Genomic DNA, 18,891 nt, shown 5'->3' with positions numbered 1-18,891 from the left:
TTAAAACCATTTACAAAATATTCAAGAACTAAATAAAGTATTTGCCATATTAAGGCAAAATAGACAATTAGGTAACTCTGTCCTGATCCACTCCTCGGCCATGGCAACCGAACAGCTGGCTATGTACATTCAACCCCGCAGCTCTCCATCTCAGGATTGGTCCAACTTACCTTTGCCTTTACCTGTACCACGTAGCACTCGTGAGCCAAGGCCCAGCAAGAAAACACAACAACAGAGCATAAGAAATCAACAGACAATCCAATATCTCACATTGCATTACATATTCTCAACCATATAAGCATTCAGATTAATAAAGTATTCAGCATACTAAACATATCAACTCATATCATACATCAGTTCACAAATGATAACTAGGGTTAGCGCCTTCAGGCCGCACCCTCCGTTATCCCACTGACTCCGGCCTGCTTAAACCGAGCTCAGTGAATATTAAGCTGTCCTCGGCTACCATTGGCCAAGCCGCGCCCTGTGTGCAAATATTGTGTACGACACCCTTAGGCCGCTATCACATGTCCCATGGCATAATACCATCATTGACATTATACAGATATCAGGAGCTCTTAGTCCCATCACATCACAAACATATAACCGGGTGCAGTTTTCTTACCTTTGGATTTGTTAGCCTTGTTCACTGTGATCCTTGAGCACAATTCCCCCTTGAGCCCTAGCGCACACCTAGCCACAGCCGTAGATCAAAGTCATCACCAAACCTCAAGTCCAAAACCTAGCCTCGGGACCAATCCCGAGCCCCCGGGAAGTCATAATTCCACCAAACAGGGTGATGGAATCGAACCCCGAACCCTTGGTCAAAAACCCTTGTAAATAACCCTAAAATCCCTTTCTGGAGACAGGGCAGCGCTACAGCGCTCTAAGGAGGGCGCTACAGCGCTACAAGCAGAACCAAAATCCCCCAGAAAGCATGGCCTAGCGCTACAGCGCCCAAAGGCTAGTGCTGTAGCGCTAGTCACAGACAAACAACACCTCATTTTCCCTTCCTGCGATTTCCTCGAGCCAAACTTAACCAAAACTTCTCCAAATCTTCACCAAACTCAAAAACAAGCTTATTAACACACTCTACTCATCCCAAGCATCCCAAATACTCAAAACCCAAGCACATACATCCCTAATCTCAAAATTCACCATTGTTGCTCATAGACTTCAGAAACTCAGCAAAACAGTCATAACTTCAAAGTTTAAAGCTTAGAATTTTATACCTTTGATGGAAATTCGATTCCAAGTTAACTTCTTGACCTCCTTAGCTTGCTCTTCCCCAATTCCTTGGCTTGAGTTCCCCTCAAGTATTGGTGTGTTCCTGCTAACCCCTTGCCAACCCTTCAAGCTTAGCTTAGTATTCTTGTTACTCAGCTTAACCTAGCTCCCTTCTGAGTTTTGCTCCAAGAAGAATGAAGATAAATGGTGAGAGAACCACAAACCGACCCTAAGAAAAATACTCTATTTTCCTTCCTTTTCTTTTTCTTTCTTTTCCTTCTTTTCTTTCTTTCCTCAGCCTTCTACCTTTTTCTACAATTCCCACTAAGTATAAAGCCTCAGCATACCTATCCCTTGCAAGCCAAATGACCATAATGCCCTCCCTTTTAATTTTAAACCTTTAAGTGCATCTAGGGCATTTTAGTCATTTCACCCCAATTCCCGCTAATTCCTCGAATGTCTCTAATATTTATCGCTTACCTCTCGATACCTAATCAATCACCAATTATATTCCTCATTATCAAAATTAACCTCAGTATATTCTCAAAATTCCCATTTATACCCCCAGGCTCACCCTGAGCCGGGTATAAATCCCCGCCGTGACTTTTTCGCTAATCTGCTCACTAGAATCGTCTCGAATCATAGATCATAGATATATCCACATAATAATGTGGTCTCAACAATTATCACATTTATATACAGTTATGCCCGCAACGGGCCAAAATTACGATTATGCCCTTCTAACCTAATCAGGGCCTACATGCATACTAATACACATAGACATGCATCTCAAGTATTCAAATAGTCATATAACATGCTCTAAATCATTAAATCACATATATTCCAATTATGCCCTCCCGACACACTAATCAAGGCCCTTAAGCCTTATTAGTAAATTTGGGCCGTTACACAATCTGACACTATCACCTTTGGTGTCCAATGGAGACGTACGGTTTCCTCTCATACCCATTCCCTATTTTGATATCTCCTTCACACTAACCCTAGTGTGCTGACCCAAAAGTTTAAATCACAAATTTCGTGCTCACTCACCTCATCTGTAACCCATGGTGGTCCATCCCCTAGGGTTCATAATCATACATCTCCATATAAATTCCTAGATACATTAGAGTCATAACAACCCTTTTGGCTTATGATTATCATCTCTTGTTTACTAAACGATTAGGTCGTGCGCCTCCCGATATAGGAAGTGTAGTCTCAACATCCATTCAACTTCCCAGATGCAATAACTGTACGTGGTGATTTAATGTTTATCCCACATCTTCCCCTCAATGCCAGTATCCTTCGGATCACTCATTCGATCTGCATAACTTAACTCATCAATTCCATAGTAGTAAGATTCTTAAGCTTTCCTACAAGATCCTCTTTCTATGTTTCACTGTTTGTTGATAGGAATAAATTTTCAAATTATCAACCGCAAGTTCCAAAGCAAACTCAGTCATTACTTCTTTCTAATCGTGGTTAACCGGCATGACTATCAACTTGCCATCCACTGTGAGGTGCAAATGATCACTCTTTGAGTTACACACGGGCGCACCTTAACTCATAACATACTGCACCGTAACTCCCCATTCTAAGCAAGGACGATGTCTGTCGCATCGTTCTCCTGTACCAGTCCATACATACAAACTCTAATACCGTGATGTGTGAATCAATCTTTATACCAACTTCTGAAAATCTGGTACATGACCATCCTTTCAGATCAACTTTATGTTCTCATGTTACCTCGGTCAAAGTATGGATGTCCTCGAAGATGCCTCATGTAGTAGTCAATGTGTCCCTCTGGTTGCACTATGCTTTTTGCCCCTAAGGCGTTCCTTTAGTAATTTCCTAACGGTTTCCATCTTAATTACTTCATACGTGGTTCTATTACCTCCCATAAGGTGACCTTGAACATCTTATGGAGAAATCATAACTTGTCCCTCTTGGAACCTTACCTGTAACCCTGTTTCCTTAGCCTTGGTACTATCGATAAAATGTGTTATTCGTGTTTTGCTTCTAGCTGGGAGTATTCTGAAACATCCTTGATCAATCTGAGTATGACTCATCAACATCATCCCTGTGCTATCTTCTTATCAAACTTACCTGGGCTGTTGAAGCATTGGTCAGTATAAAAGCCTTTACCAATAATCTATCACATCCTACTTAGTCCAAGAGAAATTCTTGAAAGGCCTCTTGCTTTGATCCTCAACTAAGTAATTCTTCAAAACATTGTCCTATCCTCGCAATTGGGTAATGAAACCTTTATTCTAGGCAATGGATACCTATCCCTAACAACCACTTCCTTGACTATCCATATGCGATACATATCCTGGTAAACTTGGCCCTTTTCTTGTCAAACTGTATTGACGTGTCCCATAATAAGATGCTCTGTCTGATCAACCCTAAAGTCGAACACTTCTTCAACTGAACCTTAATTCTTCCTGCTAAGCTAGTACCATTCTTCATAATGTTCTGGATACCTCTTCTATCTCTGCCTTAATCCCGCTGCACCCTCAATTCCCTAAATGCGACAATTATCCCATCGAATCCTCATGAACCCATCTGGAACCTTATAAGCCAATCTAGTTTTCATCTGGTCTATCTGGTATAACCTCAGTGGTATCTTTCTCAACAGCTAGACACCTTGTAGCTGCACTCGGGTCCTTTCCTTTTAACCTCAGAAGTCACCATCTTATTTTACAATCGACGGTTGTCCCTTATTTGACCGCCAAATCAACACTCAAGATCACCTCACATACGTCATAGAACCAACTCAATCAATTTCTACCAATTTTCCCAGGTAGATGCTAAAATTTTAAGCCCCAAGGCATGACAATCATATTACATGTGCCACCCATCAATGTCTCTCCCAAGAGATACATAGCACCAAATTCAACCAGCTCACTTTATAAATAGGAACAAGAACTAAAAAGTCAACCGACCACCTTCGAGGGGCTAGCCTCAGGTAACGAGACAGTCACTCAAACAACGGTAGATTTATCTGTATTCTTTAGTTCTTCCGTCTTTAACTTCAGGAAACTCCCCTTGATGTGCCCTACCATTCTTCACCGATAACATGAATTTGCTCGCCATTCTCCCACATGACGTCTCCTGCGCCTAGCGCATACCATGTAACCCCTTAGGACCTCATCTTCGTCCTAACTGCTGCTCTGAACATTATGAACTCTCTTGCCAGGACCAGGAGTAATAGAATCATCGGAGGTCTTTCTCTCTTAGTAACTGGGCCTCCGCCCCTACCTGCTCCCGCAAATGAGGATACCCCTTGTCCGAGATTTTCACCCAACCGCACTCTTACTTCATGTCTCAACTCCTGCGTCCTCTATAATAAGGGCCCTCCCTACTGTGAAAGCGTAGGTAAAAATCTCCTACACTAGAGCGATCCTAACCCTCTCGCCATCCCAAGGTTCAATCCTCGAGTGGATCGCTCTTCCGGGCCACATCCGTTGGTACCAAACCAAACACAGATTTGGCCGATCTACAAATCTCACTAACATACTCTGTCCCTGTCATAATATTCTAAACTGAGTTCATAAACTCATCGATCTTTGCCACTCAAACTACGTCACCGTAGTGCCTCTCGTTGAACCATTTTCTAAGTTTCCTTCCAACCTGCCATGACAATATTCTGAGTCTGGGCATCAATCCTCAAACCTCATTCCCACAAAACACATACATATTCATCATGCTCCCTATTCTAGCAAATAAGGAAACTCACATAAGCAGTTAAACAAGTATTGCATTTAACACTAACCTTGAGTCGAGCATGTCTCTAGCAGCAAGCGTACATGTTCGGTCAATCTCTAGGAACCATAAACTTTGGCACGCTCTGATACCAAGTTGTAACACCCTACTTCCTTAGAGCCGTTACCATGTGATTTATAAATGTGCCATTAGCTCGTTAATCGAGGTTTTAGGTTAAAAAGTGTGATTGAATAAAAGTAAAGACTCATTTAATAAACATTAAGTACAAAAATTGGTCTTTCACTAGAATTCATAAAAATGTTACATCGGGATCCCAAAACACTGTTTTGAAATACATTTACAATCCAAAGGTACAGTACAATCGACCTAAGCGAAAAAATTGAACGTTTACCACGTGTTCTTTAAAATAACCTCAGCCGTGGTGGCTAGGGAGGCCAAACATGTACCCACTGCTCCATGCCCTCCAACTCATGGTTGTTCAACTCAATTTCCTTGCTCTTACCTGCACAACAGAGCACCCGTGAGTCAAGGCCTAGCAAGAGAACTTCAAGCACAACATACAATAACATTATACCTCAACGAATCATACTTAATCAGAGTAACAAACAGCTACCAGATCCTATTAGAATGCACAATGACACAGCAGTAGAACAGTTCAAAAGCACAATGGCATAACAGCCTAATAATACAGCAATACAATAACACAACAGTACCATAACACGACAGAACAATAACCCAATATGGCAAGATAACACAACAACATAATAATACAGCAGTATAATAACACAACAACTCAATACTACAATAGCGGCCTTCACCGATCTGGGTGCGTTTTTAGGCACTAAGTCCGCAGTCCTAGCCAAACGAGTGTGTACATCACCCTTGAGGGTCTCGCTCTAGCGGCCAGCATTCAACATGCTTAACGCCGATCTCAGCCCCTTGCCGCTCCTGGCTCCGCGGTCCTAGCCAAACGGGTGTTTACAACACCCTTGAGGGTCTAGCCCTGGCGGCTTGCATTCAGCATGCTTAACGCCGATCTCAGCCCCTTGCCGATCAGTCATGTTCCCATGTATGAAATAACAGCCATAACCAATACATACAGTACAACACACCACATAGCTTTACGGGTACAAACAGTTCTCTTACTTGGTGTCCCGAGCTGACAGCCTAAAGCGATCCTGAGTACGATCCTAATCCCGAGCTTGAGCGGTAAAACCTAGTCACAACCTATTAATAAATATCAATCACGATCTAAATCAATTAAAAGCCTTTCAAATAACATACTAGCCTCTAGGACCTCGAAATCTACTAAACCGGGTAGAAGAATCCTTCCCAAGCCTTAACATTTGGGTTCTCGAGCCTAAACCCTTCAAACAACCATTATTTGCATTTGACTCACAGCCCAACCACTTAAGGGCCGCGACACACTCAAGTCAGAGGAAAAATGCCTCTTCGCAGAGGGACACGTGTCGCAGCACACTACACCTTGCGCCGCGGCGCGCCTGGGCAAACAGAGGCTTTCGAGCATCTTCGAACACATAGGCCGCGACGCTTGAAGAACAGGACCGCGACTCGAGCCCCCAAACCCAGAAACTCCCCCATTCCTCTGCGTTTTTCCTAAACTCAATTCACTAAAATTCCACCATAGACATAAACTAAAGCCAGAATTAAGTCTCTTAAGCATTCCCAAATACCATAGAAAACATAACCACACTAATAGCTAAACCAAAACTCCATCACAACCAAAAATTCAAATCTTGAGTTTGAAACTCAAGAACATCAATATAAAACTCACAATTCAATAGAGAAGCATAGTAATTCACTTACCCTTCTGCAAATGATGACCCTGAATTAATCCCCAACTGATCCTAGCTTGATTCCTTAGTCTCCAAGCTTCCAAACCTTTAGTTTTTTTGCATCAATTCCCCAAGAACCCCTACTAGCTTATATGCACACCAAAGGAAAGGAAAGGACCGTGTAAGGAGAGAGAGAGAGATAGTTCTTTATACTTCTGGTGGGTTCTAGTATCTAAGGCCATCAAAGTCTATCCCTTAAGTAAAAAGTCCAAAATGCCCTTTAGACATAACCCTATCCTGTAACTGCCCCAAGGGAAAAATCGTCATTTTCCACGCCTCGCTAGTTCCTCGAGTGATCCTACAAATCCTCATTTAATCCCAATATACCCAAATCATTACTAATAATTTCTTATTACCCGATAAACCCCAGGCACATGCCAATTTCTCAAAATACCCTTAGGCTCCCCTCGAGCGAGGTATATGACCCCGTTGTGACTATTCCGTCAATTTGCTCCTTAGGATCATCTCTGACCACACATCCAAAATATATCCCCGTAACACTGGGGTATTGCTCATAGCACATACATATTTATATTTATTCCCTCAACGGGCTAAAACTACAAACACGCTCCTATTCACAGAAATGGGCCACATGCATATTTAATACACACAATTATGCATGTCTAATCACATTACCACATAACTCATTTATAACACATCATCATGCATATAATCCAAATTAGGCCCTCTAGGTACTATAGTCAAGGCACTCAGCCTTAATTATGAAATTTGGGACGTTACAACTATCCCCTCCTAATTAAAATTTCGTCCACGAAATTTATTCAAATACCTCGGGATGCGAATCCCGCAAACCTGACTATAATCCCAGAATCAGGCCCTTTACTTTTTCACTGCAACATTCTCACAAGAACCATAGTTTTAATATGTAAGACCTTCTCTCTTTTATCATGAATTCCACTGGCTTTTCCTTACAAAGTAAGTTCCACTAAATTTTCAAGGTATCCTTACCCAATCAGGGGTTGTACTTGTCACCCCTTTTCTTCGACATTGGCACCAGTAACATCTCGTACACCTCTACCCATACTAGGTTAAGGACAAACTATAGGCCCCTGGCCTAATCCCTATTAAGATCTCACAAACATAAGTCAACTCTAGAGTCAAACTCCTCTTTCCATCCTGAACTATTGTATCCTTGTTAGTTCATAATACACGGAGGACACAAAGTTCTAAATCCCGGAACTTCATGTTCCCATATCTAAACTTGCAAACTCGTATGTTCTTGTAATAACGCAGTCATCCCTGCCCTTAACATTCTTGATAATTTTCACTAGTCCTCTGAACCATTTATGAACTAGGGTAATTACTGTCCCTAGGTTCACTTTCTGAAGTAAATACATCTTGTGAATGCCAAAAATGACCGAAGCTATAGTCAACACTCAAGAGAAAAATTAAGGGTTACCCTCATTAGCCTCGGGCAAACAAGTAGTCCAATATGTTGCCCCACGCGAGACCCATGTCTCATAGGAGGCCTTAGCGAAAATGCCCAGAAGGACCCAAGGGCCTCGCTATTCGAGGCTGCCTTTCACTCGCGCGCGCCTGAAAAGGCCACATGGGCCTCGCTATGTGAGGCTGCTCTTCCCTTGCGCGCGCATGCCAAGGCCACAAGGGCCTCGCTATGCGAGGATGCCCTTCCCCCGTGTGAGCCTGCCAAGGCCACAAGGGCCTCGCTATGCAAGGCTTCCCTCGCCCGCGTGCCTCGCGACCCAGATGCGTGCCAATGCCTCGCACAGCGAGACACACCTCACCACGCCCGTGTGCGTCTCGCGAGGTACGACCATGTTAAGGAGCCTTGCACCACCACCATCTCGTGGCCCTCATGCAACCCCATCACGCCTTGTGATACCCATCCCCGAGCATCGTGAATGCCCAGGTCACGCATGGGTACTCACTTAGTGACCAGGGGTCTCGCCTTGTGAGACCCATCCCCGAGCCTCGTGAATGCCCGGGTCACACATGGTTACTCACTTAGGCACCAAGGGTCTCGCCTTGTGAGACCCATCCCCGAGCCTTGTGAATGCCCAAGTCACGCCTGGATACTCGCTTAGGTACCAAGGGTCTCGCCTTGTGAGACCCATCCCCAAGCCTCGTACATGCCTATTTCAAGGCCTCGTACCTGGAGGTAAGGATGGGATAAAAGAAGTATGGATCGACACTTACTAAAATATAAAGAAACCTAGAGAAGATATTTAGGTAAATGGGACCACTAGGCATGATATAGATGTACAAGCATGGGATGTACAACCCTGAAAACGGGCAAAGGCATGACTCTGACATCTTTGTCCTACAAGTAGGGGAGGTACAGATTTGTATAGAGAGTGGAAGCACTACATGCATACCTCTGACTATGTACCAAGCCGACACCATAACCTTCTGCTCCACCACGACCTGTGCCACTACCCTGACAATGTACCTACGTACAATCTTGTCCCCTGGGACCACAATGTATGGGGAGCCATTAGAGCTCCAGTATAAATAGATCATCACCCCTCCAGAAAAGGGGTTGGAAAATTCATTGTATGCTGAGGCTGTTAAGCAATATACGAATTTTACTCCATTGTAGTTCTACATATTTACTCTTTCAAGTTCTTTCAATCTTCTTCTAAGATATCTTTGGAAATACAGTTTCAGTTTTCTAACCTTATATCGTTGACGAGATTTCGCTGTCAACAGTTTGGCGCCATCTGTGGGAAGAACAGGCATCAAGCCAACGTTCTTTCATCACTTCCAGAAAAGAAAGATGTCGAGGCGTTCACAACGCTTGCGACAACTACAAGACGTTGAGGTTCACCTGAATGGAGAGCGAATGAGGGCTTCCAGGAAAGACCCACCTCCGCCTGGGCATGGAGATATGCCGGAGGAATGTCCTCCCCCAGGGGAGTAGAAGGAAGCATCATCCATGGCTGTTCAGCCCGGCGGAGGTCACTCAGAACCGCCAATGTACCCATATCCCCGGTCCCCAGTGGCACCATGCTCAGGCTACCAAGACACGGGTCCCTCGACGCATAGGCCAGGCAAGAGTCCCCGAGTACACTCGGTAAGTCCCAGCTGAAGGGCTTGCCTCTACGAGGATGAGATTCGCGAGTTGCATAAAAGACTCGAAGGCTGGAAACCACGATAGAGAACATGCAGGAGGTCTTAAACGACCTCTTGCAAGGAAAGTCGAGCATACCCCTTCCTATGCGTAAAGAGAAGGAGAATGAAAAAAGGGAAAATACCATCCCCGCAGACGATGGAAGAACTCAACTTTCCACCAGTAAAACTCCCCACACAAAGTACCATGGGGGTCCTAGGCCGAGGAAATGTCCCTAGGAGCAAAGGCGGAGGGAAGACGATGGTCGTAAGAATGAGGCAGAAGTCACCTCAAAAGAGGCACTCCCTGGCCTAAGAAAAGTGCTCCATGGGAAGAGGTCAGAAGTAAGAAACGCACCCCCCACGGCTCCCCCGAGGAACACAACCAAGGCAAGGGATCAGCTTGAGAATCCACAATACTCCTTATGCAAAAAGAGGAGGGGACTAGACATCAAAATGCAGCACCCTCAAGGCAAGATTATCACCGCACCTGGGGGGCACAGAGATGATGAAGAATTTTACCATGACTCGCCCTTCACAAGGGAGATCCAGGCTGAGCAAATCTCTGCCAACCTCAGAGAGCCTCGCATGACTCCATACTAGGGTACTACGGACCCAAAGTATCATTTAGACTATTTCAAAAATTTGATGAGGTTAAGAGGGGTCAACAGCAGAGCAAAATGTCATTTCTTTGTTGTTACACTTAAAGGTGTTGCATACCAGTGGTTCAAGAGGATAAAGCCGGGAACAATCAAATCATGGCAGCAATTCTCTGGTGAATTTCATCAGCAGCACCGTGCGGTTTGTGATTACGTTATGCCAATTACCAGCCTCGCTAACATAAAGCAAGGCAAAAATGAAAGTTTGAAGAACTATATCCATAGGTTCAATATGGAGGCAACAAAGGTGGGAAGTTTAACCAAAGCGGAGCTCAAGATGGCTATTACAACTGGAGTTCGTCCAGGAAGCAAGTTATGGGGTAGCATGCACAAAAGAGAAGTTTCAAATTTAGATGATTTCTTCGAAAGAGCATAGAAGTACATACATGTGGAAGAGGGCCATAAGAACTTGCATGTTTAAGAAAGCGAACCTTCCTCCAGTCGCACTGCTACCAATACATCTGAAGATTCCATATAGAAAGGGACGTCATGCTAGAGGGGTCACTGGCCAAGGTTAAAATTGGACGAGGACCATCTAGCCATAAAAGTCCCGACCCGAGGGGGGATCACCTCAAAAAATTGTAAAAGGGTCTCAAGGTAGACGCTAGCAAAAAAGGTCTCAAAGTAGACACAAGCAAAAAGGGTGTCAAAGAAGATGCTTGTGAAGAGGGTCTCAAAGAAGACACTTGCAAAAAGGGTCTCAAAGAAGACGCTTGTGAAAAGGGTCTCACAGAAGACGCTTGCAAAAAGGGTCTCACAGAAGATGCTTTCAAAAAGGGTCTCACAGAAGATGCTTGCAAAAAGGGTCTCGAAGAAGACGCTTGCAAAAATAGTACTATGCCTAATGACGAGAAGGACGCTTCTCGCAAGAAATAATAAGCGCGCGCAAAAATACATAAAAGGATAGCAGGAACCTAAGGGGTCAGCATATCCTTACAAGTAATCAAAGTGCACCAACGGACACGGATCGCCCAGCAGTACCACCAGAGCATAGTGAGTGTAGCATTATTATGAGTCTACCAGGAAGCCTAAAGACTTCCTAATAGACTGGGGGGCAAGTGTGAAGGCCAAAAATTGACCGAAGCTATAGTCAACACTCCAGAGAAAAATTGAGGGTTACCCTCATTAGCCTTAGGCAAACAAGCAGCCCAATATGTTGCCCCATGCGAGAACCATGTCTCATAGGAGGCCTTAGCGAAAATGCCCAGAAGGACCCAAGGGCCTCGCTATGCGAGGCTGCCCTTCAACTGCACGCGCCTGCCAAGGCCATAAGGGCCTCTCTATGCGAGGCTGCCCTTTCACCGCGCGTGCCTGCCAAGGCCACAAGGGCCTCGCTATGTGAGGCTGCCCTTCCCCCGCGCATGCCTACCAAGGCCACAAGGGCCTCGCTATGCGAGGCTGCCCTTTCCCCGCGCGCGCCTGCCAAGGCCACAAGGGCCTCGCTATGTAAGGCTTCCCTCGCCCGCGCACCTTGCGACCTAGATGCGCGCCAATGCCTCGCACAGTGAGACACACCTTACCACGCCCGTGTGCGTCTCGCGAGGTTTGACCATGTTAAGGAGCCTTGCACCACCACTGTCTCGTGGCCCTCATGCAACCCCATCACGCCTTATGAGACCAATCCCCGAGCCTCGTGAATGCCCGGGTCACGCATGGTACTCACTTAGGCACCAGGGGTCTCGCCTTGTGAGACCCATCCCTAAGCCTCATGAATGCCCGGGTCACACATGATTACTCACTTAGGCACCAAGGGTCTCACCTTGTGAGACCCATCCCCGAGCCTTGTGAATGCCCAAGTCACGCCTGGATATTCGCTTAGGTACCAAGGGTCTCGCCTTGTAAGACCCATCCCCAAGCCTCGTACATGCCTATTTCGAGGCCTCGTACCTGGAGGTAAGGATGGGATAAAAGAAGTATGGATCGACACTTACTAAAATATAAAGAAACCTAGAGAAGATATTTAGGTAAAGGGGACCACCAGGCATGAGATAGATGTACAAGCACGGGATGTACAACCCTGAAAAAGGGCAAAGGCATGACTCTGACATCTATGTCCTACAAGTAGTGGAGGTACAGATTTGTATAGAGAGTGGAAGCACTACATGCATACCTCTGACTATGTACCAAGCCGACACCATAACCTTCTGCTCCACCACGATCTGTGCCACTACCCTGACAATGTACCTATGTACAATCTTGTCCCTTGGGACCACAATGTATGGGGAGCCATTAGAGCTGCAGTATAAATAGATCATCACCCCTCCAGAAAAGGGGTTGGAAAATTCATTGTATGCTGAGGCTGTTAAGTAATATACGAACTTTACTCCATTGTAGTTCTGCATATTTACTCTTTCAAGTTCTCTCAATCTTCTTTTAAGATATCTTTGGAAATACAGTCTCAGTTTTCTAACCTTATATCGTTGATGAGATTTCACCGTCAACACATTTCATTCCTAGTTTCATATTATTCTACTCAGAGTCACCCTACGACTCCTTTTTTTCCAGAACCTGGGATTCCATGGGTTCCAATCTAACACTATCACCCTTGGTGTCCAATGGAGACGTACAATTTCCTCTTGTACCCATTCCCTCTTTTGATATCTCCCTCACACCAACCCTGGTGTGCCGAACCAAAAGGTTAAATCACAAATATTGCATTTACTCACCTCATCTGTAACCCAAGGTAGTCCACCCCCTAGGGTTGATAATCATTCATCTCCATACAAATTCCTAGATACATTAGAGTCATAATAGCCCTTCTGGCTTCTGATTATCATCTCTTGTTTACTAAACGAATAGGTATCGTGCGCCTCCTGATATACAAAGTGTAGTCTCAACTTCATTCAACTTCCTTGATGCAATAATCGTACAAAGTGATTTAAGGTTCATCCCACATCTTCCCCTGAATGCCAGTATCCTTCGGATCACTCATCTAATCTGCATAATGTAACTCATCAATTCCAAAGTAGTAAGATTCTTAACCTTTCCTACAAGATCCTCTTCCTGTGTTTCATTCATAGGAATATAATTTCCAATTATCAACCGCAAGTTCCAAATCAAACTCAGTCATTACTTCATTCTAACCATGGTTAACCGACATGACTATCAACTTACCATCCACTATGAGGTGCAAACGATCACTCTTTCAGTTACACACGGGCGCACCTTAACTCATAACATACTGCACTGTAACTCCCCATTCTAGGCAAGGACGATGTCTGTTGCATCATTCTCATGTACCAGTCCATACATACAAACTCAAAATTCAATAGAGAAGCATAGGAATTCACTTACCCCTTCTGCAAATGATGACCCTGAATTAATCCTAAACTGATCCTAGCTTGATTCCTCACTCTCCAAGCTTCCAAACCTTTAGGGCCCGTTTGGTTGATGGTAATGGGACAGAAAGGAAAGGAATGGAATGTTAATGGGCCGGATTCTTTTGTTTGGTTGGAAATAACAAGTTTGGAAAAGAATTCCATTGTAATGCTTATTCCCCACAAACTAACGGAATAACTTTTCCAATTTTGAGTCAGTGGAATTATAATTCCATTCCATTGCTTATCATCATCTCTCTCCATCTGGGTCTTCGTCTTCTTCTCCAACTCGCTCCTTTGTCACCGACTGAGTTCCTCAGGTACGGCTCCCCTTTTATCCGTAACTGCATTTATTGTTAGGGTTTCTCATGCTTGCAATTTATTTATTTGTTACTTATTTGCTATATTTATTTTGATATCTCACTCTCCTCTTGCTCAACCCCTGAAAACCACAAGCAATCCGACACAACCATCTCTCATTCTCACTCTCAGTAAGCAACACACCCAGTCGAAGGTAGCTGCTCGTCCCAGTCGGAGGTCCGTGTTAGAGACACTCTTTTCTTCTTCCTCCTGCTTTTCTAATCTGTTGCAGAGGTACTCTCTCTCTATCTCTCTTTCTATGAATTCAGTAAGAGCACCAAATGTTTGATGGAATGCCTATTTGCATATTTTAGATTTTTTTTTCTTTTTTTTTCGTGTAAAACAAAATGGATCGAATCTATATCATGAGTTTAAGACTTAAACATGTAATTTGCCTGGAGTGGAGTTTTGAGCCATGTATTTTCCATTCTAATGAAAAAAGCATTTGATATTAATGATTATATATGGGCATAACTCGTTTTCTTGATTAAATGTGCTCTGAGTTAATCATATCATTGATTAACACTTCTAGATTTATCCCATTACACATTTTTTTTGTCTTTTCATAGGACAAACCCAAGCAGTTTGAAGATTTTTCATAGGTCCCTAGGCTTGATATGTTGTACTGTACTAATGTCGAGTTGTACACAAAGTGTGGTAATACAGAATTCATTTTTCTCTTTTGCTTACCCAAAATAAAATAAAATAGAAGAAAGGTAATATTGAATATGCAACTGTTACTTGGGGCTAGCTCAAGTGGTTGGGTGTGTGGGAGGGGAAAAGGGCTAGTTCAAATGCTTGAAACCAGTGTAGCTAAAAGCAGCAGCAATGAACTATAAGCAAGCATGCATTGCTTAAAATTTAAATTGTTCCCCATACAACACCAGAAGAGAATATATCAGAGGAGGAACAAAGCTTGAATCTGCATGTAGATTAAGTCATAATTTATTAATTATTCATATTTAATTGAATGAATCAACTTTAGCTAAGTTTTGTTTATAGTTTAGTTAGTCAACACATTTTGTGTACATGTATATAGCTTAACAGAAGTTATCAAAGGGTAAGGTTGTTTATTGCATTGAAATATAGCTTAATAAGAACAAAACTCATTTATAACCTGTACATGTATCCACACACATATAGGTGTATACACACACATATATATACATATATATATACACTACATGGAAAGAGAGAGAGAAAACATGTATTTAATTAAAGATTTCTTTGATTTATTGGCCCTATAGCTTTCACTTTGATAATTTTGTCAAGACAATTATTTTGTTTAGAGTAATCAGTTATTCAGATTTTTATTTATCATCAATTGTGCTTGTGGGTCATTGAGAAATTATGTGTAGGTCATTGAGATGAATGATAATGATTATGAGATTTTTTGGGTTGGTTTGAGTTTGTATATGAACAGGGAATTTGACATCAATAATTCCAATAATTAACACTTGTGGAGTTTGTATATGGTATTTTTCTGGATGCTTATTTCTTAACAGTGCGGATGCTTCTTTTACCAATAATTAACACTCGTTGAAGTGAATGCTTCTTTATATATATATAGTAATCTATTCTTATTTCTTTGTCTAAGTTGTGCCTGTTGTTTATAATCTTCTAGGTGAATAACTGATTGTTGGATTAAAAATTTTATTTGCTTGATTATATTCATTGTAGGATAATGGTTCGTTTAACTGTCAGTGAGAGATAAATTTTGAGAAAGAAGAAGATCATGGCTCTTTATTTGCATTGGATGAATGAGTTGCATGTAGTGCAGTGGTTTTTCAAATTATGGGAAAAAAATATTGTACATGGTATTGAATCAAGCTCTTTGGGAAGACAATTTTACATACTTGATGTTTTTTTCAATAGGAAAATTGTGCATCAAATAGCTTATGAGAGTGATGTCATTTGTTTTGATCAACTTAGGATGAATAGGAAAGCATTTAGCAATTTATGCATAATGCTTGAAACTAGGGGTGGGTTAAAAACATCTAAATACTTGCAAGTAGATGTGCAAGTGGCCATGTTTTTACATGTAATTGCTCATCATGTGAAAAATAGAGTCATTAGATTTCGATTTATGAGATTTGGTGAGACTATTAGCAAGTTTTTTCACAATGTGTTACATTCAATCATTCGACTACATGGAGCGTTATTGAAAAGACTTGAACCGGTTGTTGAAAACTCAACAGATGAAAGGTGGAAATGGTTCAAGGTATATTATATATTACTTGAATTAAAAATCACTACAAATTTTTATTTGTTTGAAATACTAATAAAAAAAGTTTGTTTATTATGTGGTAGAATTGCTTAGGGGCACTAGATGGAACTCATATTAGAGTGAGAGTACCTATGGCTGATAAACCAAAATATCGTACTCGAAAAGGTGAAATAGCTACAAATGTCTTAGGTGTATGCTCCCAAGACATGCAATTCATATATGTGTTACCTGGATGGGAAGGCTCTGCAGCAGATGGTAGAGTTTTACGTGATGCCATACATAGAACAAATGGTTTGTGTGTTCCAAATGGTATGCTTTGTGTTTTAGATTATACATTTTTTTTGGATAAGTCATTTTGGAGACAACTTAATCCTTATCTTTATTTTATTTTAGGTCATTATTACCTTATAGATGGTGGATATACTAATTGTAAGGGATTTCTTGCTCCATATCGAGGCCAACGCTATCACCTCAACCAAGGGGAAGATGGGAATCCTCCCAGAAATCCACAAGAGTTTTTTTAATATGAAGCACTCATCTGCTAGGAATTTCATTGAGAGATGTTTTGGTGCAATTAAGAATCGATGGGCAATTCTTAGGAGTCCATCATTCTATCCAATAAAGACACAAAACCGAATCATTTTAGCATGTTGTTTGCTTCACAATTTTATTAGGAGAGAAATGCCTACTGATAATACTGATATGCATCCAGAGAATGAGAGTGATAGTGGAGACGAAAAGATAGCATGGATGCTGATGGATCCATAAGAAGTATTGAAGCTTCTGAAGGGTGGACAAGATTTAGAAATCATTTAACACTTGAGATGTATAACGAATGGAGAGACCATAGGAGAGAAAGCTAGTTTTTTTTATTTCTTAGATTAAATGCACAATGATTGTCTAGGTTTCTAAATTTGGTTTCACTTGGCTATGCCAATTCATTTGATTGTTTGTGTAATTGACCACCCCAAAAACTTATATCACTTGCTTTGAAATGGAAAATTTATCTTTAAATTTATGTTTTGTTATTGGTGTGTATATCCATTCACTTTTATTTCTTTATTGTTGGCTGTTTGTTTCTTTTTCATTCAACTACAATATTTCAGCTTTAGTTTTTAGTTTTACAGTATTTTGATACCTTATTTCACCATGGAGACTTCAAAAGGAAGAGGTCCAGGACAAAATAAAAGATTTTGGAGCGAAGATGAAGACAAACACTTGGTTGAGGCACTTATGGAACTGAATAATGAAGGGAAGTTTAAAGCTGAAGGAAATTTCAGGCTAGGTCAAGTCATTCCCTTGTTATGATGACTTATGTATGGTTTTTGGCAAGGATCGTGCAACTAGAAAAAATGCGGAGACTGCAGCAGATGTTGTTGAAGAACTTCAAACTGAAGAAGAAAACACTACTCTTGGAGAAGATGGTTTCAACTATGCTAACAATGTGGATGAAGTGCCATCTATGTCTGTTTCAGATGCAACAAGAGGTGCTCAATCTCACACTCAATCAGATGGGTCTTCAAAGAAGAAAAGGAAAATTTTAAATCATGAAGAACTTTCAGATGCACTCACACAATCAGCTTGTATTATCGCAAGAGAAATTGAAAAAGCTTCTATTCATTTGAGTAAAGCTATTGGTGAAGACATGAATGAAAAGCATATGCAACTTGGGAAAGAGTTAGAAAGGACCACTACACTTACCACAGCTCAACGTCATAAGGTAGCTCGCATGATTATGCAAGATAATGCTATGGTTTCTTACTTTTTTAGTGTCCCAGATAATGAGAAGGATGAATGGGTGACACTTCTTCTTGATGGCTCTCTCTAAGATCATGTTTAGTCCACTTTGCTCTACTACAATTTGCAGGACAATTTATATTGCCTTTGACATTCAGTAGTATACAAATTATAATCTTTTGGATATGATGTAATGTTTTATGCTCATAATTTTGCAAACTAGATTGTCTTTGAGCATAGATCTGAGTAATTGGACATGAATACTTATACTATTTCTAGTGATATTTCATGTGCATGGACAAAGTTTGATCTCAGTAATCAAAAACTCTTTTGATTATTAGAATATAAATATGTTATAATGTTTAGTTTAACATTTTTATGTTATTATATTGTTTTATTTTTAGAAAATATAAAATAGTGTTTAGTGATAATTAAAGTAAATTGCATTTGACAATAAAAAAATACTTCACAAAAATAAATTCTTATTGATAATTTTAATATTTTGTAGTGTTCAAAAGTGGAATTATTATGCTTAAAAAAAGCAGGATTATTAAATATTATTTTGTAAAAAAAGAATATGAAAAAAAAGTAACGTCATTGTTGGTAAATCTATATATATATATTTAGTATGTTTATTTTAATTTATTAATCATATTTTAAGCACTTTGGGTATTTTTGTCCAAAATAAATTTATT

At 41.4% G+C, this 18,891-nt stretch overlaps 1 long non-coding RNA gene across 1 annotated transcript; it reads left to right on the top strand.

Annotated features, from left to right (window-relative positions):
- Positions 1 to 16,404: 16,404 nt before the first annotated feature.
- Positions 16,405 to 17,184, top strand: LOC133784202 (uncharacterized). The gene is made up of 3 exons (XR_009871196.1): positions 16,405 to 16,453; positions 16,543 to 16,768; positions 16,853 to 17,184. It is a non-coding gene; the product is annotated as an uncharacterized LOC133784202 (long non-coding RNA).
- Positions 17,185 to 18,891: the final 1,707 nt, after the last annotated feature.

The sequence above is a fragment of the Humulus lupulus genome, chromosome 6, assembly GCF_963169125.1.
Source record: "Humulus lupulus chromosome 6, drHumLupu1.1, whole genome shotgun sequence".
Lineage (NCBI taxonomy): Eukaryota > Viridiplantae > Streptophyta > Magnoliopsida > Rosales > Cannabaceae > Humulus > Humulus lupulus.
This window is presented reverse-complemented; position numbering and strand designations above follow the sequence as displayed.